The sequence below is a fragment of the Alosa pseudoharengus genome, unplaced genomic scaffold (genome assembly GCF_046254945.1).
Source record: "Alosa pseudoharengus isolate Yale_2024_CS ecotype anadromous, Long Island Sound unplaced genomic scaffold, YU_APseudo_1.1 YU_APseudo_1.1_scf_6, whole genome shotgun sequence".
Classification (NCBI taxonomy): domain Eukaryota; kingdom Metazoa; phylum Chordata; class Actinopteri; order Clupeiformes; family Clupeidae; genus Alosa; species Alosa pseudoharengus.
Window position 1 is genome coordinate 37,416,802 of NW_027468848.1, and position 15,922 is coordinate 37,432,723.

The following is a 15,922-nucleotide window of genomic DNA, read 5'->3' on the forward strand; positions in this document are numbered from 1 at the left end:
CAGAGCGTATTTACAAAAGGTTTTTTGACGAGAACATGCTTTGTTGCCCCAGTATGTTTGTGAACTAACGTTAACTTTACAGCTGTCTGTTCATTGACTCACACCTGGCTAGACTAGTATGACCAACGTAAGCTAACTCATAACGGGAGTACAATGGTTTTCACTAAGTTAACGTTAACTTTATTCAAGTTAACTAAATGTATGTGTGTGCTTCTTCCATTTGGTCATCATTTAGGACATTAACGTTAACTTATTTGAGTCGATTTGACGCTAACGTAGCCTAACGTTAGTGCCCACTCGATGCTAAATAATGCTAACATCTAGTGCTACGTGAAATAGTAGTGGAATGAATGTCACTTACCTGAAAAAACTGGAACGAAGTCTTTTGAAAGTGTCGGTTAGTAGGCTTCACCATTTTATGTCAGCTTTTTGAATAAAGATGTTCAGAAAGGATGTGGTAACTTTGTGTATAATCATGGCTGAGACGTCATTTTCAGGGTTTCCCACTCAGCTGGCAACGTCTGCGGCTATATGCCTCGACGTCAGCCGTCAATCAAGCCGACCACGCTCTTAATTATTCATATATATATAAATTCATATATATATTATTCATTTATATCTAAATGTGAACTAAACTAATGAGTTAGAAAAAAATTCACCCCCCTCACAGTTGTCAGGCACTGGGAAACTACCGAAAAGTACAATAAAAGTCCATGGGACCAGGCTTTAAAAACATGTATTTATGCTGTGAAAACGGACATTTTAACATGGGAGTCTATGGACATTTGCTCGCTTTTGGGACCAGTCCCTAGCGGATTTTCGATGTATTGCAGTTTTTCGAACTTCCGGGTAGGCTTCATTGTTCGGATTAGAATGTTGCCGCTTGGTTTCACCACATTCTGAAACTACACTTCCTCCCCTTTCCAATGACACCCCACTTGTGAAATTATATGGTGGAAAATGGCATATTTTGCCCCTCTGAAAATATAGTATATATTTGTGAAATTGCAGAATTTCAACACTTGAACAGGGACAGATAGCCCATGAAGGATTTTGCAAGGGATCTTTCACCACATTCTGAAACTACACTTCCTCCCCTTTCACCCCACTTGACACCCCACTTGTGAAATTCTATGGTGGAAAATGGCATATTTTGCCCCTCTGAAAATATAGTATATTGTGAAATTGCAGAATTTCAACACTTGAACAGGGACAGATAGCCCATGAAGGATTTTGCAAGGGATCTTTTTAACCACATTCTGAAACTACACTTCCTCCCCTTTCCAATGACACCCCACTTGTGAAATTCTATGGTGGAAAATGGCCTTTTTGGCCCCTCTGAAAATCAAGTATATATTTTGTGAAATTGCAGAATTTCAACACTTGAACAGGGACAGATAGCCCATGGATTTTGCAAGGGGTCTTTCACCATATTCTGAAACTACACTCTCTCCTCTTTCCAATGACACCCCACTTGTGAAATTCTATGGTGGAAAATGGCATATTTAGCCCCTCTGAAAATACAGTATATATTTTGTGAAATTGCAGAATTTCAGCACTTGAACAGCGACAGGCATCCCATAATGCATTTTGCAAGGGATCTTTCACCACATTCTATAAGTACACTCTCCCCTCTTTCCAATGACACCCCACTTGTGAAATTCTATGGTGGAAAATGGCATATTTTGCCCCTCTGAAAAAATAGTATGTATTTGTGGAAATTGCAGAATTTCAGCACTATAACAGCCACAATCATCTTAAGAAGGATTTTGCAAGGGATATTTCACCACATTCTATAACTACACTCTCTCCTCTTTCCAATGACACCCCACTTGTGAAATTATATGGTGGAAAATGGCATATTTTGGCCCTTTTGAAAATATACTTTGTGAAATTGCAGATTTTCAGCACTTGAACAGTGACAGATATCCCACGAAGGATTTTGCAAGGGATCTCTCACCACATTCTGAAACTACACTCTCTCCTCTTTCCAATGACACCCCACTTTTGAAATTTTATGTTGGAAAATGGCCTTTTTTGCCCCTCTGAATATATAGTATGTATTTTGTGAAATCGCAGAATTTCAGCACTTGAACAGCGACAGGCATCCCATAATGCATTTTTCAAGGGATCTTTCACCACATTCTGAAACTACACCTTCTCCTCTTTCCAATGACACCCCCTATATGAAATTCTATCGTTAAAAATGGCCCTTGAAAATAAAATGTATTTGAGAAATTGATTATTTTCAGCACTAGATTTGGTCTAGACTTCCCATTTGTCATGGGAAATTTATTTTGGCCTATTTTTCTGATTATACATTTTCAGCACTACATTTGGTCCCTATCACTTAAAAGTCATTTGCCACATTTCTGTCATTTTTGGGGCCATTAGTGTTTCTACCTTGTCTTATTGGGGGGCAAGCATTGAAGCTGCGTAGGGACCCTATAGGGCTAGTAGCATTTGTTATTATGCTTCTGTCTAGTGCCATGGGAGTCCATGGCAGCACATACAAATGTACATAGTAAAATGCTCAAACTTTGCACACTTATTCTACTCAGGCCACTTATTCACTTCAGGCCACTTTTCACACCTATATGTATCTCCACAATTGGAGATACATGTAAGAAGAAACCTTGAGTGGATACAAGACTCAAGGGCCTGACCCATCTGCCTAGGGTCAGTTACAGGGCAGTAAGGTCTGTACTGTATACATAATAAATGAATAGGTTAGTTAGGTGTACAGAATAGAACACAACAACCTGAGGTATGTTACAAAGAGGTAAAATGGTTACATAACCAGTACGATGTATGCATGAATCCTATTTAGTGTCAGGAAATTCAAATAGTCCAATGTAGGGCATGTATTGTCCATAGGGATTAGGAATTGTCATATGTCAAGTACTGGGTAGCTAGGCTGCACGGGCCAGGAATCCAGACAAGGGGACTGCAATAGGCAATGGTAAGTGTTACGGCCAGCTCGTTCCTAGACCGAAACATAAAGAGGGACACGGACAACAAGGATCAAACCAAATATATTAATTTATTAAAGTAAAGCACAAGGTTACCAATAGCAAAATGTCTAGGGGGAAATGAATGGGAGTGGTGGCGTGCGTGTATGAGTGTATGGATGTATGGATGCAAAGAAGCTAGTGAAGTGGGCCTAAAGACAAAGAAAGAGAAAGAGATGTAGAGTTAGAAATGAGGGGAGAGAGCAAAGTGTGAGAGAATCAAAGTGAGTGCCTGCAAGAAGTAAGAAAAATGCCTAATCAGAAGGATAGGGAACCCCTAATATAGCCCCAACCTAACCATAGGTGTAATCAATGAGGGTATTAGCCCAACCAGGCCCAGCCCTGCCAGTGCACTGACAGGAGAAGGCCTGAAGGGGCACAGGGTCATCACATAGGGCAGTCATAGGGATGGGACTTCAGGTGTGATGAGGGCCAAACACAAGGATGGCTGATGACTGGTAATAGTTTATCTCACAAGTGAGGTAAGAGGGAAGAAAGAGAGATAAATAGTAGGTATTACTATAAGTCATGATGGTTAGTATTAATAAGTATATCAATGGTATTATATAGTGTTATACTATAGAGACAAAAGGCAAGAGAGGGAGAGAAGAGGGAGTTGAACTTGCCTAGGAGAGAAGAGGGAGTTGAATGGCAAGACAAAGACAAGAGGTAAGAGGGGGAGTTGAGAGAGAGAAAGAAGCAGAGTTGTACGGCGTGACACATGAAAAGTCCATGACAGCGCTATGCTACAGCAGCATACCTAAGGCATGGTGAAGGGTAGTCAGTTGCCACCATGACACGCATGACTAGGGCGCCAGTCACATGAGGACACAACAGAGGTGGTCCATTCCAATAAAAACCCGGAAGTTCCACACTACACCATACCTAACTATGGGAGGCACTAAAGATGTATGTTTTAAGTCTAGACTTGGAAATAGGGAGGGTGTCTGCTAATAAAATTGATGGAGAGTTATTTCCAGAGGAGGGGTGCGCTGTAGCAGAAAGCTCTGCCTCTACTGTTGGGATTACAAGAAGTCTAGTATTCTGTGATCGTAGCAGTCTAGGTGGGTAATATGGTACTAAAAGATCTTTAATATAGGTGCCCAGCCATTTATGGCTTTGTATATTAGAAGTAATATTTTTAAGTCAATGAGACTTTTAACAGGTAGCCAGTGTAAAGATGCTAGGATGGGGGAATTGTGTTCATATTTTTTGTGAGTGCTTCAGTGTTGACTGACCAGTCCAGTGTATTGTACAGATGTATCCCCAGATACTTGTAAGTGCTTACCACCTCCACATTGACCCCCTCAATGGTAACTGGGAGCAGAGCGGGCTTAGACCTCCGGACATTGCACAAAGTCCTTCACCAGGCTCCTATATTCCTCCTCCTGTCCATCCCTGATACACCCCACAATTGCAGTATCGTCTGAAAATTTCTGCATGTGGCATGACTCTGTGTTGTAGCAGAAGTCAGACATGTACAGGTTGAAAAGGACTGAAGAGAGCACTGCTCCCTGTGGAGCTCCAGTGCTGTTGATCACGGTGTCGGAGAGGCAGTTCTTCAGTCTGACGAATTGTGGCCGCTCTATCAGGTAGTCTGCAATCCAGGATACCAGATGAGCATCCACAATCATCTGCAGGAGTTTTTCACCAAGTCTGAGGGGTTGGATGGTGTTAAAAGCACTGGAGAAGTCAAGGAACATGATACTCACAGCACTCTTCCCCTTGTCCAGAGGAGGTGGGATGAGGGGTATTTGGTGGCTGTAGACTGGTCGCTTGTGAACAGCGTTAGTGCAGTCGCATTGTTCATGATCACGTTGTGGGGGAGGGGTGCATCAGCCTTTGATGGTGGAGGTGCATGTTGCACTGAGAGTGAGGGGTGAAGTGTGAACCGGCAGGCAAGCAAGCAAGAGCAGTGTCTGAATTTAGTTGACTTTGTACTCTGCACAATGACAATATAGTTGAGTCGAATCTAATCTAATCTATCCCTAGTGACCAAACATCACCAACATTATTGTGTGGCGAATCCATGACCCAAGTCTGGTTTTGGTACGAGAAAGCATTGCCAAGATATGAGCTCATTTCCTGTAACTTTAGTACTTCCTAGTGGTCCAAGGTCACCAAATATATTGTGTGTCCTCGGGATGGGGTCCTAAGTCCATATACCAAGTTTTGTTTCGGTACGCGAAAGCATTGCTGATATATGAGCCTACATCCTGACACAGTGGGTGCCTTGCAGCTTCGATGCTTGGCCCCCAATAATAGGAAAATGTACAAACACAATGGGTGCCTACACTGCTTGGTCCCGAATAATAGGAAAGCGTAAATATACAATTGGGCTTTGCTACTGGCCCCCAATAAGAAAAGGTAGAAACAGTAATGATGCTTCGCAGCTTCACTGCTTGGCCCCCAAAATGACCGAAATGTGCCAAATGACTTGAGTGATAGGGAGAAAATGTAGTGTTGAAAGCCACAATCAGAATAATAGCTTGAGGATTTTGAAATTAAAAAAGCCAATTATCTTGGATGGAATTGCTCATGAAGGAAGTCATTGGAAGAGGACACACTCAACTATTCATATATGGTGGAATTGTTTGCAACAAATCAGTCTTGACCAATAGGGACCAATTTTAGTGTATAAAAACTGCAATGAGAGAAATAGGCCATGGGAGTTCTAATCGAAAACAAAGCCATTTTATGCGATGGGGTTTTCACATGGGGGGTTGTCATTGGAAAGAAGAGCGAGTGTAGTTTCGGAATGTGTTGAAACAGCCGATGCAAAGGACATTATGGGATGTGTGTAGCTGTTCAAGTGCTGAAATTCTGCAATTTCACAAATACATATTATATGTTCTAAGGGGTGGAAAGGTCACATTTCCAGGATAGAATTTCACAAGTGAGGTGTCATTGGAAAGAGAAGAGAGTGTAGTTTCAGAATGTGGTGAAAGACCCCTTGCAAAATCCTTCGTGAGACATCTGTCGCTGTTCAAGTGCTGAAAATCTGCAATTTCACAAATACATACTGTAATGCCGAAGAGTAGTTAGGAGACGAGGAGGCTGAGATACCGTTCCAAACTCCGGTAATTTATTTGTATAGAGGATGTACAGGCTAAGGTACGGGTAGCAGGAGGTGTCCACTACAAAACAACAAACTGATCTTGATAAATTAGGTCTCAATCACTCGTCATTCACTCTCATCGGCAGACAACACAACGCAACACAACCCACTCGCACGTAATTTACTTCTACTCTGACTGAACTTACTAGACGTCTTAGAACCCCCTATTCTATTCCCTCCCCTTATCAATCGCTAACCTATCCGAACCCCTAAATATTCCCTCCCGGACACCTCCCCCCAATCAAAACACATCAGAACTTATTGACACATTCTATGACACAGAAGGGAGAGGGAGACACAGACACTGTTGCACGCACACACACACACACACACGCACACGCCGGGAAAACAGAAGACACAGGGGAACACAGGGGAAAGTCCAACACGGGGCAAATAGCCTCGGCGCTAAAATACTATATTTTCAAAGGGCAAAAAAAGGCCATTTTCCACCATAGAATTTCACAAGTGGGGTGTCATTGGAAAGAGGAGAGGGTGTACTTATAGAATGTGGTGATAGATCCCTTGCAAAATCCTTCATGGGATAAGTGTTGCTGTTCAAGTGTTGAAATTCTGCAATTTCACAAAATACATACTATATATTCAGAGGGGCAAAAAAGGCCATTTTCCACCATAGAATTTCACAAGTGGGGTGTCATTGGGAAGAGGAGAGAATGTAGTTTCAGAATGTGGTGAAGGATCCCTTGCAAAATGCATTATGGGATGCCTGTGGTTGTTCAAGTGCTGAAATTCTGCAATTTCACAAAATACATACTATATTTTCAGAGGGGCTAAATATGCCATTTTCCACCATAGAATTTCACAAGTGGGGTGTCATTGGAAAGAGGAGAGAGGGTAGTTATAGAATGTGGTGAAATATCCCTTGCTAAATCCTTCCTAAGATGATTGTGGCTGTTCTAGTGCTGAAAATCTGCAATTTCAACAAATACATACTATATTTTCAGAGGGGCCAAAAAGGCAATTTTCCACCATAGAATTTCACAAGTGGGGTGTCATTGGAAAGAGGAGAGTGTGTAGTTATAGAATGTGGTGAAATATTCCTTGCAAAATCCTTCTTAAGATGATTGTGGCTGTTCTAGTGCTGAAAATCTGCAATTTCAACAAATACATACTATATTTTCAGAGGGGCTAAATATGCCATTTTCCAACATAGAATTTTACAAGTGGGGTGTCATTGGAAAGAGGAGATAGTGTTGTTTCAGAATGTGGTGAGATATCCCTTGCAAAATCCTTCATGGAATATCTCTCCCTGTTCAAGTGCTGAAATTCTGCAATTTCACAAAATACATACTGTATTTTCAGAGGGGCTAAATATGCCATTTTCCACCATAGAATTTCACAAGTGGGGTGTCATTGGAAAGAGGAGAGAGGGTAGTTATAGAATGTGGTGAAATATCCCTTGCTAAATCCTTCCTAAGATGATTGTGGCTGTTCTAGTGCTGAAAATCTGCAATTTCAACAAATACATACTATATTTTCAGAGGGGCCAAAAAGGCAATTTTCCACCATAGAATTTCACAAGTGGGGTGTCATTGGAAAGAGGAGAGTGTGTAGTTATAGAATGTGGTGAAATATTCCTTGCAAAATCCTTCTTAAGATGATTGTGGCTGTTCTAGTGCTGAAAATCTGCAATTTCAACAAATACATACTATATTTTCAGAGGGGCTAAATATGCCATTTTCCAACATAGAATTTTACAAGTGGGGTGTCATTGGAAAGAGGAGATAGTGTAGTTTCAGAATGTGGTGAGATATCCCTTGCAAAATCCTTCATGGAATATCTCTCCCTGTTCAAGTGCTGAAATTCTGCAATTTCACAAAATACATACTGTATTTTCAGAGGGGCAAAATATGCCATTTTCCACCATAGAATTTCACAAGTGGGGTGTCATTGGAAAGGGGAGGAAGTGTAGTTTCAGAATGTGGTGAAACATCCCTTGCAAAATCCTTCATGGGATATCTGTCCCTGTTCAAGTGTTGAAATTCTGCAATTTCACAAATACATATTATATTTTCAGAGGGGCTAAATATGCCATTTTCCTCCATAGAATTTCACAAGTGGGATGTCATTGGAAAGAGGGGAGAGTGTAGTTATGGAATGTGGTGAAATATCCCTTGCAATATCCTTTCTGAGATGAGTATGGCTGTTCTAGTGCTGAAATTCTGCAATTTCACAAATACATACTGTATTTTCAGAGGGGCAAAAAAGGGCATTATCCACCATAGAATTTCAGAAGTGGGGTGTCATTGGAAAGAGGAGAGAGTGTAGTTTTAGAATGTGTTGAAAAATCCGATGCAAAATGACATGTAGGCCGTAGGGAATACATTTACTGTAGAAAAACTTCAAAATCTGCTACCAACTACATACCCCCCCCCCCAGTGTAAAATGAACAAAGCAACATTTCTCAAAACATTCGGCAGTGGAGTCAACAGAAAAAAGATATACAGGCTTTTGAACGTCTGTGAACAATGCCTGTTCATCTGCAACAGGCACATGCCTGTGTTATCGCAGATTTGCGGTCAACACTGGCCCCTTGTGGACGAGGTAGAAAATTGCATTATTTAAGGTGGAACGGAAAATTAACTTCCCCGCGATCTGAAAGTGGTCTCCCCCGCGGATCTGAAAGTGGTGCTAACTTCAGCCTCGTAACTGTCTGCTGGTGTAGCAAATCGTAGGCTATATGGCTTTTGTTTGATGTTGGTTGTTGCTGTAAGGAAGTTGTCTGCACGGATGTCTTGTCTGAGTATTTGGTGGTTCAATTGCTGCATTTTAGGATGCTGCCTGGTGTGAGTAGGCTTGTTTGGTGTTCAGCTGTTGCTGTACCAACATTGCAGTGATGTTGTATGAGTATCTGGTGGTTCAGTTGTATGTTGCCTTATATAGGCCATTTTGTGGGAGGGGGCCTCACAGAAAATGTGGCCCATGACCACCTTAATCCGCCCCTGAACCTATGTGTAGTCATAGTAACTCACTCATCATATGAGTTATTCATTCTCCCAGTTCATCAGTAGTAAGGAATGCAATGCTTGAAGATGGTAGGGAAAAAAAAAAAAGTTAACAGTTGATGATACTGATATACTGATACCCACTGATGAAAGCCACACAGTAGGCTATAACAGGTTTATTGGACATATTTATTTTGATGGCCCACCCCAGGGCCTGCCACCACCAAATGCAGATGGCAATTTATTTATCTGACAACTTTACATAATCTTAACAGGCTGCTTAAAAAATTATTATGGTGGTTTGTTGATCGAGTGCCAGACATGTCATACAAAATTAGCTAGATGATATAATCTATGCATACAATTAGGGAATCCAGAATTGAACTCAACTGAACTGACGTGATTGGCATAGACAAAACTTTGATAGATGGCTGAACCCATCTAAACCCACTATAAAATAGTCTATATCAATAATAATCAATCTTTATTAATTAATAACAAAATTATGGAAAATGCAAAAATGCAATGCAAATGTAGAAATAGCCTAATGACAAAGCAAAATACTGTGTTGTATCTGTTGAGAAACAAGCAATAGTATCCATTTTACTTGAGGACTGGTCAAAGTAAAAAAAAAAAAAAAAGCAAAGATTCTAGAGCGCTACGCTCTAAGATCTGTGGTGTTAAGCATAAACAGAAAACAAATCACCAAAGTGTCCAGAGTTGTATTTACAAGTGCTTTTCTTCTACAAAAGCATTGTTGCAGGCTTCCAACGAGGTCCAGATCTTGTGATCATCGGCATTATCCGCAGTTAGATTTACATAGCGGTTCCGGCAGCTCCTGCTTCGCCAAAAACGATTTGGGCCTTCCTTGCATGAAGTAACTCTCCACAGGTCAGCTTCTGGTCTGCCTAGGGTGTCCTCCAGCTTTGCTTTGTCTTCTTTGTATAAATGAAAGCTGCCTTTTTTCCCCAATGGCTGAGACAGATGAAGGCTGGATATTCCATTGCCCATGGTTTGTAGTGCCTGTAGGCTGCTGTCTAACCCTGTGAATTGCAAAAATGAATGTGGGTAATTACTGTCTCACCATTACTATCACAATATATGTGCAAACATTATGTTGTGTTTTTTGTACAATTACAAAGCAAGAACATATATGAACAAATTATAATTATAACAAATATTATGTATAAGAATATTTAAAAGTAGTACCTTACACAAGTGTAGTTTGGTTATCTGCTCTGTTGGAGGGTGTCTCTCTGGAGGTGGTTACTCTTGAAATGAGCTACTTATATCAACCTATCACCATACCATCTCAGGGAGGCCATTCAAAGGTGTGAGCTGTAGCTGTGTTGTCGGCATCTCTGACGGGATTAAAATAATCATATACATATTCAAGTACATCAGACTTATAGATTTCTTGATTGACTGATTAAATAAATTAAAACTTGTTCAATGACAATAAAATTCCAACAGCTACTGGGAAATCAACAATTGAGTAATTGATGACTTCTCTGATCTTAGTAATGGGTTTAAGCTGCTTAACACCTTCCAAATGTAATTAAAGACAATGGCCTGTAGCACATAGTTTCAACAGTAGAGAAGGGGGAAATCATTGACATGTTTAATATACAGTAGACTATGTTTAATCAATTGCTGAGTTCCAGGATTGTACATACTCTAATTTGTTCTAGAACATGTTAAAGCTTGAATAAACACTTAAAGTGTTCAACAAATTTGAAGGTAAATGCATTACCAATAATCTCAAAATCTTAAAACCAGTGGCAGTGGGAAAAACTAATTTTAAGACAAAATGTATTTCTAAGATAACAATAAACTTACCTCAAGTTTTCTGAAAATACATCAAAATGTCATCATAGAAAGACATCGATTTCAACTTAATTTGAATCTAAATGTCCACAAAAGCTATAGTATGAAAACGATCTAATAAAATAACTTCCCAGCACTGCAAAAACTGATATCTAACCAAGTGTAATAATCTTATATTAAGATAAAAAATGTCCATCACATGAGGTAGGCTAATTTATTTGTTTGTCGTTTGTCAACAAAGCTACCTGGCGTTATATTGGGAATTCCTTCAAGTAAGTAGGCCTATTTCACTACAATAGCGATTTTTAAGCTCATGTAAAGAAGCAATCAACACATCAAAGAAAAACTTATTTAAATTAATAAGTTGATTTCGGTCTTTATACAATGACCAATATTAAAAAAAAACTCATGTGGAAAGGATGTGGGCATGACGATACCCTATTGCTGGAAGCAGGCCTCTGCAGCAGCTGTGTGCGGTTGCGTTTGCCGAGACACTCCGAGACCTGAAAGCAAATACTTCAACTGAAAATGAAAGGACTGCTGAAAATGTGTCTCCTCAGTCTCCTCCGCAAAAAACACAAGGTGCGAGCAGCTCGTCTCACTTTAGCTCTGCCAGTCAGGATGGCCGAGCGGTCTAAGGCGCCAGACTCAAGGCGACGTGCCTTCCTCAGGCAAGGGATTTCTGGTCTCCGAATGGAGGCGTGGGTTCGAATCCCACTTCTGACATGGGCTTTTATTTGAAGTGGCAATGGACAGACCCATCGCAGGGAAGTGGTTGTGCGAGAAAAGACGTCAAAATGGACACCGGTGAGGCTGACTGGCTATTTTCCAACATCAAGTCCTCCATGGAAGGTTAGCTGATTTTACTCAAAGGAACAAAATGAAATCTGCCCTTTTACTACAGACCTGACTATTTTTGCTACCACCCAAAATTCTGGCACAAGGTGTAATTGCATTCAGTTGAGAGCGGTGCCTTTGCCACTCCAGAGAGTGAAGACAGTCAGACAGGTAAAAGAAATGCTTGAGTTCAGCAGTGTTGAGGGCGTTTCAGCCGCAGTGTGATACAAAATAAGCGACAGTCTGCTCCAACTCGCTGTGCAGGGGGTATAGCTCAGTGGTAGAGCATTTGACTGCAGATCAAGAGGTCCCAGGTTCAAATCCTGGTGCCCCCTCAAACATGCTCGCAAGCTGGCGTGCGCAAATCCGTTTGCCTAACTCTTTTGCCGTTTTTGTGTCAGCCTAGTAAAGTGGTCACTCCGTGACCTGAAAGCAAATGCTTCAACTGAAAATGAAAGGACTGCTGAAAATGTGTCTCCTCATTCTCCTCCGCAAAAAACACAAGGTGCGAGCAGCTCGTCTCACTTTAGCTCTGCCAGTCAGGATGGCCGAGCGGTCTAAGGCGCCAGACTCAAGGCGACGTGCCTTCCTCAGGCAAGGGATTTCTGGTCTCCGAATGGAGGCGTGGGTTCGAATCCCACTTCTGACATGGGCTTTTATTTGAAGTGGCAATGGACAGACCCATCGCAGGGAAGTGGTTGTGCGAGAAAAGACGTCAAAATGGACACCGGTGAGGCTGACTGGCTATTTTCCAACATCAAGTCCTCCATGGAAGGTTAGCTGATTTTACTCAAAGGAACAAAATGAAATCTGCCCTTTTACTACAGACCTGACTATTTTTGCTACCACCCAAAATTCTGGCACAAGGTGTAATTGCATTCAGTTGAGAGCGGTGCCTTTGCCACTCCAGAGAGTGAAGACAGTCAGACAGGTAAAAGAAATGCTTGAGTTCAGCAGTGTTGAGGGCGTTTCAGCCGCAGTGTGATACAAAATAAGCGACAGTCTGCTCCAACTCGCTGTGCAGGGGGTATAGCTCAGTGGTAGAGCATTTGACTGCAGATCAAGAGGTCCCAGGTTCAAATCCTGGTGCCCCCTCCGCAAAAAACATGCTCGCAAGCTGGCGTGCGCAAATCCGTTTGCCTAACTGTTTTGCCGTTTTTGTGTCAGCCTGGTAAAGTGGTCACTCCGTGACCTGAAAGCAAATGCTTCAACTGAAAATGAAAGGACTGCTGAAAATGTGTCTCCTCAGTCTCCACCGCAAAAAACACAAGCTGCGAGCAGCTCGTCTCACTTTAGCTCTGCCAGTCAGGATGGCCGAGCGGTTTAAGGCGCCAGACTCAAGGCCACGTGCCTTCCTCAGGCAAGGGATTTCTGGTCTCCGAATGGAGGCGTGGGTTCGAATCCCACTTCTGACATGGGCTTTTATTTGAAGTGGCAATGGACAGACCCATCGCAGGGAAGTGGTTGTGCGAGAAAAGACGTCAAAATGGACACCGGTGAGGCTGACTGGCTATTTTCCAACATCAAGTCCTCCATGGAAGGTTAGCTGATTTTACTCAAAGGAACAAAATGAAATCTGCCCTTTTACTACAGACCTGACTATTTTTGCTACCACCCAAAATTCTGGCACAAGGTGTAATTGCATTCAGTTGAGAGCGGTGCCTTTGCCACTCCAGAGAGTGAAGACAGTCAGACAGGTAAAAGAAATGCTTGAGTTCAGCAGTGTTGAGGGCGTTTCAGCCGCAGTGTGATACAAAATAAGCGACAGTCTGCTCCAACTCGCTGTGCAGGGGGTATAGCTCAGTGGTAGAGCATTTGACTGCAGATCAAGAGGTCCCAGGTTCAAATCCTGGTGCCCCCTCAAACATGCTCGCAAGCTGGCGTGCGCAAATCCGTTTGCCTAACTCTTTTGCCGTTTTTGTGTCAGCCTAGTAAAGTGGTCACTCCGTGACCTGAAAGCAAATGCTTCAACTGAAAATGAAAGGACTGCTGAAAATGTGTCTCCTCATTCTCCTCCGCAAAAAACACAAGGTGCGAGCAGCTCGTCTCACTTTAGCTCTGCCAGTCAGGATGGCCGAGCGGTCTAAGGCGCCAGACTCAAGGCGACGTGCCTTCCTCAGGCAAGGGATTTCTGGTCTCCGAATGGAGGCGTGGGTTCGAATCCCACTTCTGACATGGGCTTTTATTTGAAGTGGCAATGGACAGACCCATCGCAGGGAAGTGGTTGTGCGAGAAAAGACGTCAAAATGGACACCGGTGAGGCTGACTGGCTATTTTCCAACATCAAGTCCTCCATGGAAGGTTAGCTGATTTTACTCAAAGGAACAAAATGAAATCTGCCCTTTTACTACAGACCTGACTATTTTTGCTACCACCCAAAATTCTGGCACAAGGTGTAATTGCATTCAGTTGAGAGCGGTGCCTTTGCCACTCCAGAGAGTGAAGACAGTCAGACAGGTAAAAGAAATGCTTGAGTTCAGCAGTGTTGAGGGCGTTTCAGCCGCAGTGTGATACAAAATAAGCGACAGTCTGCTCCAACTCGCTGTGCAGGGGGTATAGCTCAGTGGTAGAGCATTTGACTGCAGATCAAGAGGTCCCAGGTTCAAATCCTGGTGCCCCCTCAAACATGCTCGCAAGCTGGCGTGCGCAAATCCGTTTGCCTAACTCTTTTGCCGTTTTTGTGTCAGCCTAGTAAAGTGGTCACTCCGTGACCTGAAAGCAAATGCTTCAACTGAAAATGAAAGGACTGCTGAAAATGTGTCTCCTCATTCTCCTCCGCAAAAAACACAAGGTGCGAGCAGCTCGTCTCACTTTAGCTCTGCCAGTCAGGATGGCCGAGCGGTCTAAGGCGCCAGACTCAAGGCGACGTGCCTTCCTCAGGCAAGGGATTTCTGGTCTCCGAATGGAGGCGTGGGTTCGAATCCCACTTCTGACATGGGCTTTTATTTGAAGTGGCAATGGACAGACCCATCGCAGGGAAGTGGTTGTGCGAGAAAAGACGTCAAAATGGACACCGGTGAGGCTGACTGGCTATTTTCCAACATCAAGTCCTCCATGGAAGGTTAGCTGATTTTACTCAAAGGAACAAAATGAAATCTGCCCTTTTACTACAGACCTGACTATTTTTGCTACCACCCAAAATTCTGGCACAAGGTGTAATTGCATTCAGTTGAGAGCGGTGCCTTTGCCACTCCAGAGAGTGAAGACAGTCAGACAGGTAAAAGAAATGCTTGAGTTCAGCAGTGTTGAGGGCGTTTCAGCCGCAGTGTGATACAAAATAAGCGACAGTCTGCTCCAACTCGCTGTGCAGGGGGTATAGCTCAGTGGTAGAGCATTTGACTGCAGATCAAGAGGTCCCAGGTTCAAATCCTGGTGCCCCCTCCGCAAAAAACATGCTCGCAAGCTGGCGTGCGCAAATCCGTTTGCCTAACTGTTTTGCCGTTTTTGTGTCAGCCTGGTAAAGTGGTCACTCCGTGACCTGAAAGCAAATGCTTCAACTGAAAATGAAAGGACTGCTGAAAATGTGTCTCCTCAGTCTCCACCGCAAAAAACACAAGCTGCGAGCAGCTCGTCTCACTTTAGCTCTGCCAGTCAGGATGGCCGAGCGGTTTAAGGCGCCAGACTCAAGGCCACGTGCCTTCCTCAGGCAAGGGATTTCTGGTCTCCGAATGGAGGCGTGGGTTCGAATCCCACTTCTGACATGGGCTTTTATTTGAAGTGGCAATGGACAGACCCATCGCAGGGAAGTGGTTGTGCGAGAAAAGACGTCAAAATGGACACCGGTGAGGCTGACTGGCTATTTTCCAACATCAAGTCCTCCATGGAAGGTTAGCTGATTTTACTCAAAGGAACAAAATGAAATCTGCCCTTTTACTACAGACCTGACTATTTTTGCTACCACCCAAAATTCTGGCACAAGGTGTAATTGCATTCAGTTGAGAGCGGTGCCTTTGCCACTCCAGAGAGTGAAGACAGTCAGACAGGTAAAAGAAATGCTTGAGTTCAGCAGTGTTGAGGGCGTTTCAGCCGCAGTGTGATACAAAATAAGCGACAGTCTGCTCCAACTCGCTGTGCAGGGGGTATAGCTCAGTGGTAGAGCATTTGACTGCAGATCAAGAGGTCCCAGGTTCAAATCCTGGTGCCCCCTCAAACATGCTCGCAAGCTG

At 42.9% G+C, this 15,922-nt stretch overlaps 12 non-coding genes across 12 annotated transcripts; all 12 read left to right on the forward strand.

Moving 5' to 3' along the window:
• Window positions 1-11,534: 11,534 nt before the first annotated feature.
• trnal-caa (transfer RNA leucine (anticodon CAA)) lies at window positions 11,535-11,645 on the forward strand. The gene is made up of 2 exons: window positions 11,535-11,572; window positions 11,600-11,645. It is a non-coding gene; the product is annotated as a tRNA-Leu (tRNA).
• A 374-nt stretch (window positions 11,646-12,019) lies between these two features.
• On the forward strand, window positions 12,020-12,091 carry trnac-gca (transfer RNA cysteine (anticodon GCA)). The gene has a single exon. It is a non-coding gene; the product is annotated as a tRNA-Cys (tRNA).
• Window positions 12,092-12,294: 203 nt separating this feature from the next.
• Window positions 12,295-12,405, forward strand: trnal-caa (transfer RNA leucine (anticodon CAA)). The gene is made up of 2 exons: window positions 12,295-12,332; window positions 12,360-12,405. It is a non-coding gene; the product is annotated as a tRNA-Leu (tRNA).
• A 374-nt stretch (window positions 12,406-12,779) lies between these two features.
• On the forward strand, window positions 12,780-12,851 carry trnac-gca (transfer RNA cysteine (anticodon GCA)). Its single transcript has one exon. It is a non-coding gene; the product is annotated as a tRNA-Cys (tRNA).
• A 209-nt stretch (window positions 12,852-13,060) lies between these two features.
• trnal-caa (transfer RNA leucine (anticodon CAA)) lies at window positions 13,061-13,171 on the forward strand. Its single transcript has 2 exons — window positions 13,061-13,098; window positions 13,126-13,171. It is a non-coding gene; the product is annotated as a tRNA-Leu (tRNA).
• Window positions 13,172-13,545: 374 nt separating this feature from the next.
• On the forward strand, window positions 13,546-13,617 carry trnac-gca (transfer RNA cysteine (anticodon GCA)). Its single transcript has one exon. It is a non-coding gene; the product is annotated as a tRNA-Cys (tRNA).
• Window positions 13,618-13,820: 203 nt separating this feature from the next.
• On the forward strand, window positions 13,821-13,931 carry trnal-caa (transfer RNA leucine (anticodon CAA)). The gene is made up of 2 exons: window positions 13,821-13,858; window positions 13,886-13,931. It is a non-coding gene; the product is annotated as a tRNA-Leu (tRNA).
• A 374-nt stretch (window positions 13,932-14,305) lies between these two features.
• Window positions 14,306-14,377, forward strand: trnac-gca (transfer RNA cysteine (anticodon GCA)). Its single transcript has one exon. It is a non-coding gene; the product is annotated as a tRNA-Cys (tRNA).
• A 203-nt stretch (window positions 14,378-14,580) lies between these two features.
• Window positions 14,581-14,691, forward strand: trnal-caa (transfer RNA leucine (anticodon CAA)). Its single transcript has 2 exons — window positions 14,581-14,618; window positions 14,646-14,691. It is a non-coding gene; the product is annotated as a tRNA-Leu (tRNA).
• A 374-nt stretch (window positions 14,692-15,065) lies between these two features.
• Window positions 15,066-15,137, forward strand: trnac-gca (transfer RNA cysteine (anticodon GCA)). The gene has a single exon. It is a non-coding gene; the product is annotated as a tRNA-Cys (tRNA).
• Window positions 15,138-15,346: 209 nt separating this feature from the next.
• Window positions 15,347-15,457, forward strand: trnal-caa (transfer RNA leucine (anticodon CAA)). The gene is made up of 2 exons: window positions 15,347-15,384; window positions 15,412-15,457. It is a non-coding gene; the product is annotated as a tRNA-Leu (tRNA).
• Window positions 15,458-15,831: 374 nt separating this feature from the next.
• trnac-gca (transfer RNA cysteine (anticodon GCA)) lies at window positions 15,832-15,903 on the forward strand. The gene has a single exon. It is a non-coding gene; the product is annotated as a tRNA-Cys (tRNA).
• The last annotated feature ends 19 nt before the right edge of the window (window positions 15,904-15,922 follow it).